At 44.5% G+C, this 14,030-nt stretch overlaps 1 long non-coding RNA gene across 1 annotated transcript; it reads right to left on the reverse strand.

The window, feature by feature from the left end:
* Positions 1–428: 428 nt before the first annotated feature.
* On the reverse strand, positions 429–5,779 carry LOC148109091 (uncharacterized). Its single transcript, XR_015726438.1, has 3 exons — positions 5,616–5,779; positions 4,387–4,549; positions 429–481 (listed from the first exon to the last, which is right to left on the reverse strand). It is a non-coding gene; the product is annotated as an uncharacterized LOC148109091 (long non-coding RNA).
* Between the last annotated feature and the right edge of the window lie 8,251 nt (positions 5,780–14,030).

Raw genomic sequence — 14,030 nt, forward strand, 5'->3', positions numbered from 1 at the left:
AAGCTACACACTCAGCTTGGATTGCCTCTCCCTGTCCCTCTGCCCCTCCCCACTCTTCTCTAAAATAAAAACAAAATAAATAAATCTAAAAAAAATATTATTACCAAAAAAAAATCACTACAATAATTCTTGTACATGTATTTTGGTGGACATTAGTACACATTTTCATTGGCTAAACACCTAGGAGTGGAATCACTGAGTCATAGGGTATGTCCACATTCAACTTAGCATGTTGTACCACAAAGGTTCCCAAGGTGGTTGTACCAACATCTATTCCCATCTGCAAGGAGGGGCCTTTTTTTGACAAACCTTCCCAGAACATTCTTTTCTGAAGACAATTTGGGAAATATGGCTCTCACTGTTCCTTATATGGAGTGTGGGGATGAGGCTGTAGGGAGATGACTACGGCTAGCAAGAGCCTCCTTCTTACCTGGCGTCCAGTTTAGTCCTCCCCATAACCCGCCACTTGCTGAGGAGCCGCCTGAGAGACAAAGACATTAAGTTAACTCAACATTACAGGCCTTAAGAACACATCCCAGGAATGTAGCACTTTAGTCTACATAGACATTCAACACCTATTTAGTGAGTACCTTCTATGAAGTACATTGTGACAATGTAGGAAGAAATGGGAAATGTCACCTAGGTTATGTGTCACCACCACCAAGTATAAACATGGAGAAGTGACTATTCAGGGATGTCAGAGAAGACTTCCCAAGGGAAGTGTAACCTGACAAGGGCAAGGGTGGTGATGTGAGCAGTTTGTATTTTGGCTTGAGAGTGGGGAACAGATTAGCAGGCTTGGGTCAACACTCATAGGAGAACTCAGTGGTTGCGGTGAGATCTGAGAAAAGAAAGGGGTTCCTAGGCCGGTGGACGTGCAGTAAAGAACTAAGCTTGCCCAATGAAAGTCCTTTGCCTCTGGCTCCTGGGAGGTAACCTCTAAACCCTTGCAGTGTCCTGCCTGAAAGTCGTGTCTTTGTGTATCTGGGGGCCATGAGCCAAGCCACATAGCCCAGGATAACAGTGTCATTTATGGTGCGAGCCTGGGGCCATCTAGTATCACCTTGACCTCTGGAGGGGCTAGAGACCAAGGGTGAGCCAGGAGGGCGGTTAGCTGTGTTCACCTGATCAACCCCTGTAAACACTCTAAACCCTGAGGCTCAGGGGAACCTCCCTGGTTGTTAAACTTCATTGCTGGGAGATATAAGCACTGTTCACACAATTCCACTGGCAAAGGCTCACCGAGGCTCCCTGCCTAGTCTTTCCCTGACACTGACCTTCTTCTGTTCCTGGTTTTAATCTGTGTCCTTTTGCTGTAATAAAGGTACTGGTTAGTGTAACACTCACGGGGGGTTTTGTGATTCTGTCTAGCAAATTATTAAAACTAAGGGTGATCGTAAGGACTTCCTAAATCTGTAGTGGTGATTGGAAAACCTGTGTTTTCCATTACACCAGTCTGAGGTTGTGCCAAAAAGACGGGAAATGGTTTAGAGAATGATATTCACCACTGAGTAAGCTTACGGGTGTCAGGCACTGCGGTAAACACTAATACAGCTCTTTTCTTTTTTAATGAAATACTTTTGAATACATATAGCATTTTAAACTTTTCTTTATAAAAATACATGTTTTTTTAATTTTTTTAAAGATTTTATTTATTTATTTATTTGACAGAGAGAGAGACAGCCAGTGAGAGAGAATACAAGCAGGGGGAGTGGGAAAGGAAGAAGCAGGCTCCCAGTGAAGCAGGGAGCCCAATGCGGGGCTTGATCCCAGAACCCTGGGATCACGCCCTGAGCTGAAGGCAGACGCTTAATGACTGAGTGACCCAGGTGCCCCAAAAATACATGTTTAATAAAGAAATGTGCAAAGAACCTGACATTAAGAAAGGAAAAAAATACATTTGTTACTGCATCCCTTACAAAGAACCCCTCAACGTATTAATGCAGCTGCTTCCAGCCTTTTGTCAGAGCATTTTTAAAAAAAGATTTATTTATTTTAGAAATAGAGAGAGAGAGCATGAATGGGGGGAGCAGAGGGAGAGGGAGAGAGAATCCTCATGCAGACTCCCCATTGAGTGCAGAGCCCAAAGCAGGGCTTGATCTCACGACCCTGAGATCATGACCTGAGCCAAAATCAAGAGTCTGATGCTTAACTGACTGTGCCACCCAGGCGCCCCCAGAGCATTTTTTTAAAAAACACATTTGTTTCTACACGCTGTGAAAAAATTTAAACTGTTATGTTTTATCTCTTATCATATTAATATAAGCAATTCCATGTGTTAAATAAAATTTTGACTGAGTATATTTTAAAGATCTAATTGGCTTTATTAATTGATTGATGAATTGGGCAACATCCCATCTAGCAAGTAGAAGAGAGCTCCAAAGGGCTACAGAAAAGGAGAGGTCTTTAAAGGTAAAGAGGAAATGGAGAAAAGGAAATTATTAGCAAAGAATCCATTCTTTTAGGCAAGGTCGCCTTCCTAAGGGAACGGAAGGGGTCTATGAGTAAATTTCCTAGTGCTGGCTAAGAAATCCCCATATAATGACTGGGTAAAGCTACATTGGTGGGGGGTGGGGGGTGGGGATGGGGCATGGGTTGTAACTTCAGTCACGTTAGGTATTAAGTCTTGACTTACTGACTTGGGGCCTTAACCTCAGTGATGATATTTTGGGCCTGTGGGTTTTTTTTGTTTTGTTTTGTTTTGTTTTTGTTTTTGTTTTTAACACACGTAATTAGGATCTCTCTTAATACATCATTTTAACAGTTTGTATAACATTCCAAGAGTGGACATACAATAAATGTTGAGTTGATAATTTACACTTTTTTTGCTATTGTATGTAATGATATGGTGAAAGAGGCGGCAGATAAAGCTTTTTATTTAAAAAAGATTACTAAGTCTTGGGGCACCTGGGCGGCTCAGTTGGTTAAGTGTCTGCCTTCAGCTCAGGTCAGGATCCTGGTATCCTGGGATCGAGTCCTGATTTGGGCTTTCTACTCAGTGGGGAGTCTGCTTCTCCCTCTCCCCACCCGGCTCGTGCTCTCTTTCTCTCTCTCTCTCGCTCTCTCTCTCAAATAAATAAAAACTTAAAAAAAGATTATGTCTTTAGGAGAGAATTCTAAAATAAAAGAAGAAATATAATAGTTTTGATTCATACTGTCACATAATTCCCAACAGGGTATGCTCACATCCCTCATCAGTGCTTATATCCTAAGGCATCACCAGCTTCAGAACTTTCATTAGAAATAAAACCTGGCTAACTTAATTCAGCAAATCAACAAAATGTCACCTCATTTTGGATTTCCTTCTTTACTAGAGAAGTTGGCAACTATTTCACATTTTTTCAGTTTTATTTCTCTTTCAGGAGTTGTTGACTCATTGTTGTTGGTACCCCACCCCTTTTTTGAGAAAGGCTTAATTTGTTTGTGCCCTTTAAAGTTGGAAAATATTTGTGGGAAATAGGATTCCTCCCTTTCTTGTAAATTTGTTGTAGGAGGTTTAAATTTTGAGATGACTTTTGATCTTCTCCATTGTGATTTCTTTCTCTTCAGAGAGGTCAGGAAATGACATTTTAAGCCACCTCTAGGCCCTCAAGCCTCTGCTCGGTTGAGTCCTCTCCCTCTCTGCCACATCCACCCTTTTCAATGAAGAACGGCCAGAGGTGATCTCCATCTTATCACGGCCTTCAGCTCCAGGTCTCTGAGATTCTCTGGAAGTGCAACTTCCCTCAGGAGTGCCAGAGCTCCAGATGGGGAATGGCTTCTCTGCTGGGCTGGAAGGGGCCTTTGGCAGAGAAGCCAAGCATTGGACAATAACGTGTTTCTGCGCCAAACAGACAGAGTGGAAATAGCAAATAAAATGTTGGAGTGATTACATGGGTGTAACTTTTAGAACTGGTTTCTTCTTGTTAAGATAACTTTCCTCTCCCATAGAGTTGTTGTAATTTGAAACCCCAACGTCCAACCACATTCCCCGTCATCAAGCTTCAGGGCTAGCCTTCCCTCTCCATTTCGGTGCCAAAAAAAAAAAAAAAAAAATTCCCAGCAGTTGTGGCTCATTGGATTTCTCCTAAGCAGTGACAGAGAAACAGTATTTGTCCTTTCCGTCTAACCTTTATTGCTAGTAAAGATACACATGAAGATAAACCTTCCGTGTTTCTGGGAGGCTTACTCCTGTCTGTGACTGCTGTAATCACTGCTAGTTTCTAAGAAGCCACCACTTACCACTCTCCTGATCTTTTCATTCTCCCCTTCCCCTTCTTTCCTTCCTTGTGTTTGTTTTATTCCTAAACTAAATCCAAAATTGTCTAAACACCCCCCTTAATTCATTCAAATACACCTGGCCTTCCAGCACTTGCTCTTGCAGGAGCCCCTTGGGGAGCCTCTGACCTGCTCTGATCCAGAGAAGTTGCTCCGTGGGCTGCTGCCCAGACGTCATCCTGAGGATCCCTCCGGTGTCTTCCTTGAGGTGCTTTCCTTTTCCCAGCTTCCCAGGTGCTTTTCCTTCGGAGGTCAATCCCTTGTCCTGGTGGATTGTATTTTTCAGCAGCTTCTGGGGGAAGGAAGCGTGGGACAAAAATGTTGGGAGTTCTTGCATGAAAGTCTTTCGTCTATCGCTATGCTTAAGGAAAACCTTGTCAAGATTACTTTAGAAGAATAACAGCAATGCTTACAGTGGCAAATCCTCTGGCAGGCACCAGCTTTGCCAAAATGACCTCAGTTCTTGTTTCCAGTAATGATGGTAACCAAGGGTGTGTGCCTTTCAATACGATACACTGAGTATGAGCATTACTTCTCTGCTCATCCTGCTAACAGGCAGACCTGAATCAAATCGTGAGGGAACATCACACAAACTATTGGAAGGACAACCTACAAAATAACTACCCCGTGCTCTTCAAAGATACCAATGCTATGACACAGACAGAAAGCCTCAAAACTCTGCCAGATCAAAAGAGACTAAGGAGACACGAAACACACAACTCCCTCTGGCTTTCTCCAGCATTATAATTAAGTTCCTTCAACATTCCTACACCCATGTTTTATATGTCTATAAATATGCAAACAAAGAAACACTCTTTAGTTTGTATTTATACCAACGGGAGAGCAAGTTCATGTAGTATTCTGCATGTTGCTTTTTTCACTACAATATATCTGGAGGTTTTTTTCATACCCAACTGTGTAGATTGATTTCATATATTTTTTTAAGCTTTTATAGCCTCTTCCATGAATAGCCTTATGAGATTTATATTTATGGTAGGTTTTTTTTTTTTTGAAGTCTGAGTAATTATTTTAGAATTGCAGAAGAATTTGTATTGATTTTCATACCTTCCTTATAAAATGGACATAGCAAATACCAAGATGCAGGTAATCTTCCAGAAACAGAGCGACAAGACTGTCTTTTGGCAGTTGGGAAAAAATAACAAAACTTTGGTGGGGCATAACCCTATAGGGTGGGACAGACCTACCCAGTCAACTAACGAGATGTGAACTCATGAAGGAGTGGTTGTTCCTTTCATTTCACGGTTAACCACACCACCTGGCAACCCCTACCACCTACTCCATTCAGTGAGCCCAACATAGGTGAACCTGTTACAGTGCAGAATTCTCCACTCCCTTACCTTTTGGAAGAGGAAGAAGTGGTGGTGAAGCTTTTAAAACCAGTCTCCAGGGACTGAAGTTTAGTTTGACCCTCAACTTCCTCAGAGGAGTAAAAAATATAAAGAATCTGAAAAGGCTGCCACTGGAAATTAGAGGACCACCCTAAGCCAACAAAGCCCTGATAGCTGTCGGCGGTGCACGCTCAAGACGTCTTCCCGTCTCTCCTTCCTTGCGGGGTCATTGAGCATGCGCAGGCCGACTACCAGCCCCCTTCCAGGGGAACAGCCAATCACCACACAGAACACATCGGCGCGGCTGTGGAGGGAGCCGGCCCCTCGGGGGCGCGCTGGCGTCTCTGTCTTGCCCTGCCGCTGGTTCTGAGCACCCTGTGCAGTCTGCGTCCTGGGCGTCTGAGCTGCTTGCTCCAGGTAAGGCCAAAGGGCAGGAGAAAGGGCCAAGCAGAGCCCGACGTGAGGTTTGGCTGAGCAGAGACTTCCTGAGTGTCAGCTGGGCTCCAGATCTCGGGGCTGTGGCTTGTCCACGCTGGAGTCTCCTCAGGCTCTGTGGAAGCCTTTTCAGAAATACTGATTCCTGGGCCCTCGCTCAGACCCATTAATGGAGGTGTTAGGACTGCGTTAACCGGACTTCCAAAGAGATTCTGTCTCTGGCCTGTTGGAGAAGCGGCAAGGAGATCTCGATGGCATTATTGTTGGGGGCGTTAGGGGAACATCTACCCCGTAGAGTGCCAGCATCTCCCTAGCAGATTCCCTCATCCTCTAGACTTCACGAGGATTTTGCCCAGGTCGGGAATTATCATTCACATTTTACAGATGTGCAGTTTTGCTCAGATGTGGGAAATACCAACTAAGGTCACAGAAAGTCGAATTTTGGCTATTGGAGCCTACCATAGGGTTATTTCTTAGCTTAATATTTATTCAGCCTAAGCTATGAAATAGCGATAGGAGTAAGAATAGGTAATACAATTTTGAGTGAAAACAAGGGAGAATTCAGATCATGAACCATATACTCCGGGGTCGTGTCATTAACCAAACGTTGACAAAAATAAATGTAAAATCTCAGCTGAGCTGTGTGGTATGAAAGATATATGGAGCCAAAAAATGGGACTTCTCTGAGATGTTGGTGTCCTCTAAGCCTTATTGTTAGACTAATGAAAAGCTATTCCATTGCTTGAAATTGAACAATAATAGTATTATATTTGAGTTTGAAAAGCATAGAATTAAAGAACTGATAGAGGGGATGGAGTAAAGGGGGTAGTTATAGTAGTAGGCTCATGTTCGTAGCTTCAAATAGGAAAATGAAAACCTTTGTTTTCAGCCTCAGTCTGGAAGGTGAGTTAGGGAAGACAGTTACGTGGGTGGGGAGGACCCATTAGGAACTCGGGTTTGTATGGGAACAATCACCCATCTCTTTATTTTAAATGAAATACTCTTTTAAAAGCAATATAACTGGGGGCGCCTGGGTGGCTCCATTGGTTAAAAGCTTCCAACTCTTGGTTTTGGCTCAGGTCGTGATCTCGTAGGTTGTGGGATCTGAGATCAAGCCCAGAGTTGTGGCCAGCTCCACGGTCAGCGAGTAGTCTGCTTGAAGATTCTCTCCCTCTGCCCCTCCCCCTACACGAGAGCTTTCTTATCTGTCTCCCGAATAAGTAACAAAACTTGCAAACATCTAAGATACTCTTTAGTAGGTGGTAGGTAAATAAACTATGACACATCCAGAAAATGGAATATTATGCAAGTGTCAGAAGGAAATAAATTATTAAGCTGTCACAGGATTTCTTTTCCTTTTGTGCCCGAGGTTCTTGGTCACGCTGCTTCAAAGAATGAAGAGTTAGACCAGACAAAGGGTGATTCGCAGCAAAGCAAAGCTTATTGAGCAATAGTAAAGTTTATTGAGTGATAGTACAAAGCTCCCAAAGAGGGAGGCGACCCGAGAGGGTTGCCAATTTGGTAATTAGATCTAGGGGTTTTTATGGGCTTGTTGGCGGGCTGTTTTAATCTGATTAACCCTCCATGTGCCTGTCACCCAGTCAGGTTTTTGTCATCTGTCTGTCACCTGGGAAAGGGTGGCGGGCTCCTTCCAGGGTGGTGTGAAGTCCTTTTAAAGGTGGTTTCCTAACAGGGTGGGGGCCCCTTTCCCTGCCTGCCTTTCTTCCAACTATCCTTCATTAAAGCCGTGCAAAGACATGGCGGAACCTTAAATGCACAGTGCTAAGTGAATGAAAAACCAATCTGAAAAGGCTACACACTGTATCGTTCCAACTATGTAACACTCTGGAAAAGGCAAAACTGTGGAGACAGTAATAATTGCCAGGTGTTGGGGTGAGGGTCAGAAGAATAGAGCGCAGAGGAGTTTTAGGACAGTGAAAATGCTTGTATGCAATTATGCTGATGGATACATATCATTATACATTTGTCCAAATATGTAGAATGTACAACATCAAGAGTGAACTCTAATGTACAATATGGACTTTGGCGATTATGGTAAGTCAACATTGGTTTATTAGTTGTAACAAATGTACCACGGTGGTGGGGGATGTTGATAATAGGGGAGGCTGTGTACATGTGGGGGCAGTGAGTATATGGGATATCCCTGTACCTTCCTATCAGTTCTGCTGTGAACCTAAAACTGCTCTAAAATGTAGTCTAACTACAAAAACAAACAACAAAACAGAACAAAAGAAGTTTAGAAGAGAAATTTAATCATTATATTCGCAGGCCCTTGCCTTAGTTACTGGCTCACCATAGACCCTCAGTAAATCCTGGCTCCCCTTTTTCATCTGGTGCCTTGGGAAAGCTCCTCCACCGTCCCGAGCCTCAGCCTGCTCCTCTGGAAACACCCGGATGGAGGTGGGGACGGGCAGTTTGGAAGGTCCTTGCCTCAGCTGTGAACTGCTTGCACTGGGAACAGGCATCTGCAGAATAACTGGTCTCCCCGCCCTTCCCAGATCGGCCTTTCTCAGGGCCGCCCTCTGCCCCGGTCTTCTCCCTCTCAGTCAATGGCAGCTCCTGTCTCTCCCCAGCTAGAGCAAAAACCTAGTGGCATCTCTGCTTTGTCTCCTGTCAGTGCGTCCTGTTGTCTGTCTGCTGCACTCTGTCCTTGGATTCTGATCCCCCCTCCTAGGGACACCTGGGGACCCCTTCCTTCTCTGGCTTGCCTGGCTCTGGTCTGACCTCCCTGGCCTAGTGGACCCCAAGCATCTGACCTTCACCTGGCCCCCTGCCTCACCTAAGCCAAGTCTCCCCTGCCCGCCCTCTTACCAGTGCTGCACACCTCCTAGCATTCTTGCCCTTCCAGCCACCTCATGTCCCTTTCTGCACCAGAACTCCCTTAATTGTTCACTTTGCCTGGACTGGACTGTCCTGTCTCCTTTGCCCGGATCACCGCTGCGGAGACTGGACTTCACTTGACCTTAGTCACCCCCAGGGGGGCCCTCGGTGGCCCCTGTGTGCTGGGTGGTGGGGTGAGCCTGTCACCCGCTGCCCAGTCTCCTGTTTTGTCATCTGACACTCAGCATGTCTAGTGAAATGGCTCAGGTCGTGCCCATCCTCGGACTCGACTGCAAACTCCCTCGTGGACTAGCAACTCAGGGAAAGCAGAGACTGGGTGGATCCACCTCTGTTTGACCAGAGCCTTAGCATAGTGTCTTGTGCAGTCATTGTTGGGAGAAGGAACCCGTGAAATGATGCCACAAGAATGAATCCAGGGCACTCAAGAAAACATGACCTTTTAGAGGGAAGATCTTTGACCCCTGGGGGATAAAGCTGTGGACTCCACAGGTAGAGGGAGTCTGAAGAAGATGTCCTCAGGCAACTAATGTGTGAACTTGGGGCGCCTGGGTGGCTCGGTCGGTTAAGTGTCTGCCTTTGGCTCAGGTCATGATCCCAGGGTCCTGGGATCGAGCCCCGAATCAGGCTCCCTGCTCAGCCAGAAGCCTACTTATCCCTGTGCCCTCCCCCCCCCCCCGCCTGTGCACACACGCACTCTCTCTCTCTGTCAAATAAATACATAAAATCTTAAAAAGAAAAAACAACAAAGTTAAACTCAAGTGTGAACTTCCCCTGACAGGCTGCCCAGCTCACCCTGTTTTATTTCTGTGAGTGAGAAGACATTCTGTCCAGGCTCCTGCCTCACTCTTTATCCCATTAGCTGCAGTTTTATCCTTCCCACACTATGGCCACATATCCCTCCGGTTTCCATTCTCTCTTTCCTCCCCACACCCTGGGCACCTGAAATCACTGGACTTGGGCTGACTGGGGTTGTAGAAAAAGCAACTGTTTGGATTCAAATAGATGTTACACGGATTGGAGCCCATTCTGACTCCTCACTTGAGGCTGTGTATGCTGGTTGGAGTGAATAGTTCAACCTTCCTGACAAGGATTCAGGGACGCTGGGTAAATCTCTCATCTCTTTCCTACCTTGTGAGGAAGCCAAAGGAAGAACGTAGAGAGATCCATTTTTAAAATGCGTCTGTATATCAATACAAAGAAAATACAACAAAATAGTCTAAAACAATCCTTGGGTTGGGGAGGATTTTGACATCCTTGAGGTTTTTCAGACAGGCACTCAAAAGAGGGGCTGGGTCGTTCCTAGTACAGGGCCATAAGCTGCTAGAAGTCAAGTTAAAGTTTGGTCAAGGCTGAGTGCAGTTATTGGAATGGAGTGTCCATTTTGATAGTTTCTGTAGTTCTCACCATACAGAAAAAAATGTCTGGATATACATATTTCAGAATATCATTATTTCTGGATAATGGAATTACTTCATTTTTTGTGTCTGTGTTTAGGTATTTTTAAGCTATGATGTTATTGTAGCAATGATATTAATATTCCACATTATTTTTATTTATGAAGCTCCTTGCATACATCCTTATTTTTCCCATACTTATTTTTTTAATTATAAGAAATTTCAAATATATTCATAAGTAAAGAGAATAGGATAATAAACTCCCATAATCACTTATTCTCAATAGTCATCCACATGTGGCCAATCTTGTTTTATCTGCCGACTCTGGTCCTGCCTCTCCCCTCTTCACTTAGATTATTTTTAAATAATATATCATTTGAAGACATGATATCACTTGATCTGAATGAACTTCAATATCTATCTCTAAAAGATGAGGAGTCCTGGGCACCTGGCTGGCTCAGTCAATGGACCGTGCAGCTCTTGATCTCAGGGTTGTAGGTTCGAACCCCATGTAGAGTGTAGAGATTACTTTTTTTTTCTTTTTTGTAGAGATTACTTTCTAAAAATTAAAAACAAAAGATGAGGAATTTTTTTCAAAATAACAATACCAGATTCACCCTTTAAAAAGTAATTTATTTATTTTTAAAGTAATCTCTATGCCCAACATGGGGCTTGAATTCATGATCCCAAGATCAAGAGTCACATGCTCTATGGACTGAGCCAGCCCAGGCACCCCCACTCTTAAAAAAATTCAATGTAATTCTAACATCAGCAAATATCCGTCTGTTTTCAGATTTCCCATGCTATCTAATAGTTATTTTTTACAGTTGGCTTGTTAGATACAGGGTCCAAACAACATCTACTCATTGATGTATTCTTTACTTAGTACTCAAGTAATTCTAGGGAGAACTGTGATCAAATATATATGCCTGTTTTCATATACAGATGAGAAAAACAAGACTTAAGGAGGCTATAAGAGCCTTGTCCAGAGGCTCCTGAGTGGCACAGTTGGTTGGAGCCTGCCTTTGGCTCAGGACATGATCTCGGGGTTCTGGAATCGAGCCCGGCATGGGGCTCCCTGCTCAGCAGGGAGTCTGCTTCTCCCTCTCATCCTACGCCTTACGCGCCTGCTCGGGCTCTCCCTTTCTCTCAAATAAATAGATAAATAAAATCTTAAAAACAAAACAAAACAAAAAATGGGGTGCCTGGGTGCCTCAGTCAGATAAGCATCTGCCTTCAGCTCAGGTCATGATCCCAGAGTCCCAGGATCAAGCCCCAACTTGGGCTTCCTGCTCAGTAGGAGTCTGCTTCTCCCTCTGCTCCCCCCCTCCACTTGTGTTCTCTCTCGAGAGCTCACTCTCTCAAATAAATAAAAAATCTTCAAAAAAAGAAAAATAAACTAAAAATGAGTGAATGGGGCGCCTGGGTGGTTCAGCCGTTTAAACCTCGGACTCCTGGACTCAGGTCATGATCTCTGGGTCCTGGAATGGAGCCCTATGGGGCTCTGGCCTCAGCAGGAGCAGGGAGTCTGCCTGAGAGATTCTCTTGCCCTCTGCCCCTCCCCCCTTCTCTCTCAAAAATAAATAAACAAAAAATGAATGAATGAATGAATGAAACTGCCCTACATGGTTATTATGAGGAAGACTCTAACGTTTTTAGGCCAAAGATACTTAAGTGCTTATTATAATTACAGGAACCGCCCCTCCCCCTCACCCCTTCTGTCCTTCCCTTGTCCATGCCCCTCCCACTTATAGGAGGAACCGTGTTTGCTGGGTGGAGTCCTCTGAGCTCCTCCTTTCCATACATATGGGGATTTGCCTGCAGCTTGTGGTTCCCTGCGTAGATAAGGGAATCTTGGCCCGAGGTCGCTGCTCAGGTAAGCCCGGAGATGGGAGGATGTGGGTGCAGGAGGCTGGAGTGGTAAGGTCTGTGGCCCCCTGAGTTAAGTACTCAGTGCCTGCGAGACACTGCGCCTGGAGAGAGCGCACCTCACCAGAAGTTCCAAACTCCGGTTTGGATTATTTCAAAACCCGTCGCTTGTGTTGTGGTTCCCTGTCTCTCAAACAACATTGTTTGTTCAGAATCACCTGAAATGTTTGTTAACCACACAGATACCCAGGTCCCACCCTGTCCTAAAGGGGAATTAATATCTGTGTGTGACAGAGCCCGGGTCGGGTGGGTCTGACGTTGAATGTGTAATCTCCTTACAGGATGTCTCGGTGAGAAGTGGTTTGTGATGAGGAGAGTGGAGGGCTAAGAGCCTTGGGCTCTGTACCCCTGATTCTCAAGCCCTGCATAGCCTTGATCTTCTTTAATTTAACCAATCTGCTTTCTTACAGAGGGCAGACTTAAGTCTCAGAGAGGTTAAGTAGTTTACCCAAAGTCACAGAGCTTGTAAGGGAGCACCAGAAACCTAATTCAACAAATACTTAATGAATTCCTGGGCTGGATGCTTAAGGATCAATTATGAGAAATAAGGATACTATCTTACTGTTTCGGTCGTTAGTGTGGAAGACAGCTTGACCTCAAAGAAAATGACAAGACTGGTTAAGGTGTCAGAAAACCTTGAATTAGGATATTGAGGACAGGCAGGAAGTGTGAGATCTGGGGGAAGAAGAGGAACAAGGGAAGGAGACTGATGGATGGGCCAGAACTTTGCTGGACCTCAGCTCAGCAGTATGTCAATGTCGTGGGGCCAGAGGTTGGTCCACTTGGAGAAAGTGAGGGAAGAACTGGGACTGAAGCTACCTTGGCGGGGGAGGGAGGGTGGCAGATAAAGGGTCAGACCCTGAGGGCTCTTGTGAGCCCAGGGAAGGACTTGGGGAAACTGACCACTTTCTAAATCCTGCACCTGCGTAAGCAGAAGCAGGAATGGCGGGGGCCTGGTTGACTCAGGCTCCAGGTCACATGGTCATCCTGAAGAGCCTACAAGTCTGAAACTCAAAACAGCTGTAAAACAAGTTTTTGATAAATTTGGTGCAAAATGTATTTGGCAAAACTTCACCTGACGTGAAGCTTTTTATAACCTATAAAGGATAGTTGTAATTACCTTACTTGGTTTGGATTTGCCATCCCAAAATACCCTCTTTTACAGCATAATGATTGTTTAAAGCTAATTATTTTTCAAAGGCAGCAAATGCAGGAGAATCGTTGAAAATAGAATAGATGTTGCCCTTTTGTGAGGGAAATTTACATTCGTCAGAGAAATATCCATTTGTAAGGGTTTCTTGCCTGCTCAATCAGGAAGAGGGGCAGGACTAATCTCTAGAAACATTTATCTTTGGAGAGGGACTCAAATCTGCCTAACCTTGCCCTTGTTTACTCTGTTTTGCCTCCGACTACCCTCCCACCCCCAACGTCTTTCATCTAGCTGGGGATGGTATTTAAGGTGGTGGCTTAGGCCATTTGGGGGAGTTACTCAGTTTTCCTGAGTATCTCCCTTGTGTACAGGATGTATACATATTATAAAACTTGCGTTTGTTTTTCTGTGTTAATGTTTCTTTATTAGAGTGGAGTCTCGGCCAAGAACCTAGAATAGGGAGAAAATAGTATTTCCTACCCTATACCTCAGGACCAAGGATGACAAAAGCAGACCAAATTTGGTATATGTGAATTCAGAGCCGTCAGAAAGCTATGTTTCACGCTTCAAAATTGAGATTTCCTTAAGTTCTGTACTCTCACAGGGCAAAAATTTATAGTGATACTATGGTCCTTATTTACCTGATTCTAAGAG

This window comes from Ursus americanus, chromosome 13 (genome assembly GCF_024610735.1).
Source record: "Ursus americanus isolate L20-20 chromosome 13, mUrsAme1.1.p, whole genome shotgun sequence".
NCBI classification, from domain to species: domain Eukaryota; kingdom Metazoa; phylum Chordata; class Mammalia; order Carnivora; family Ursidae; genus Ursus; species Ursus americanus.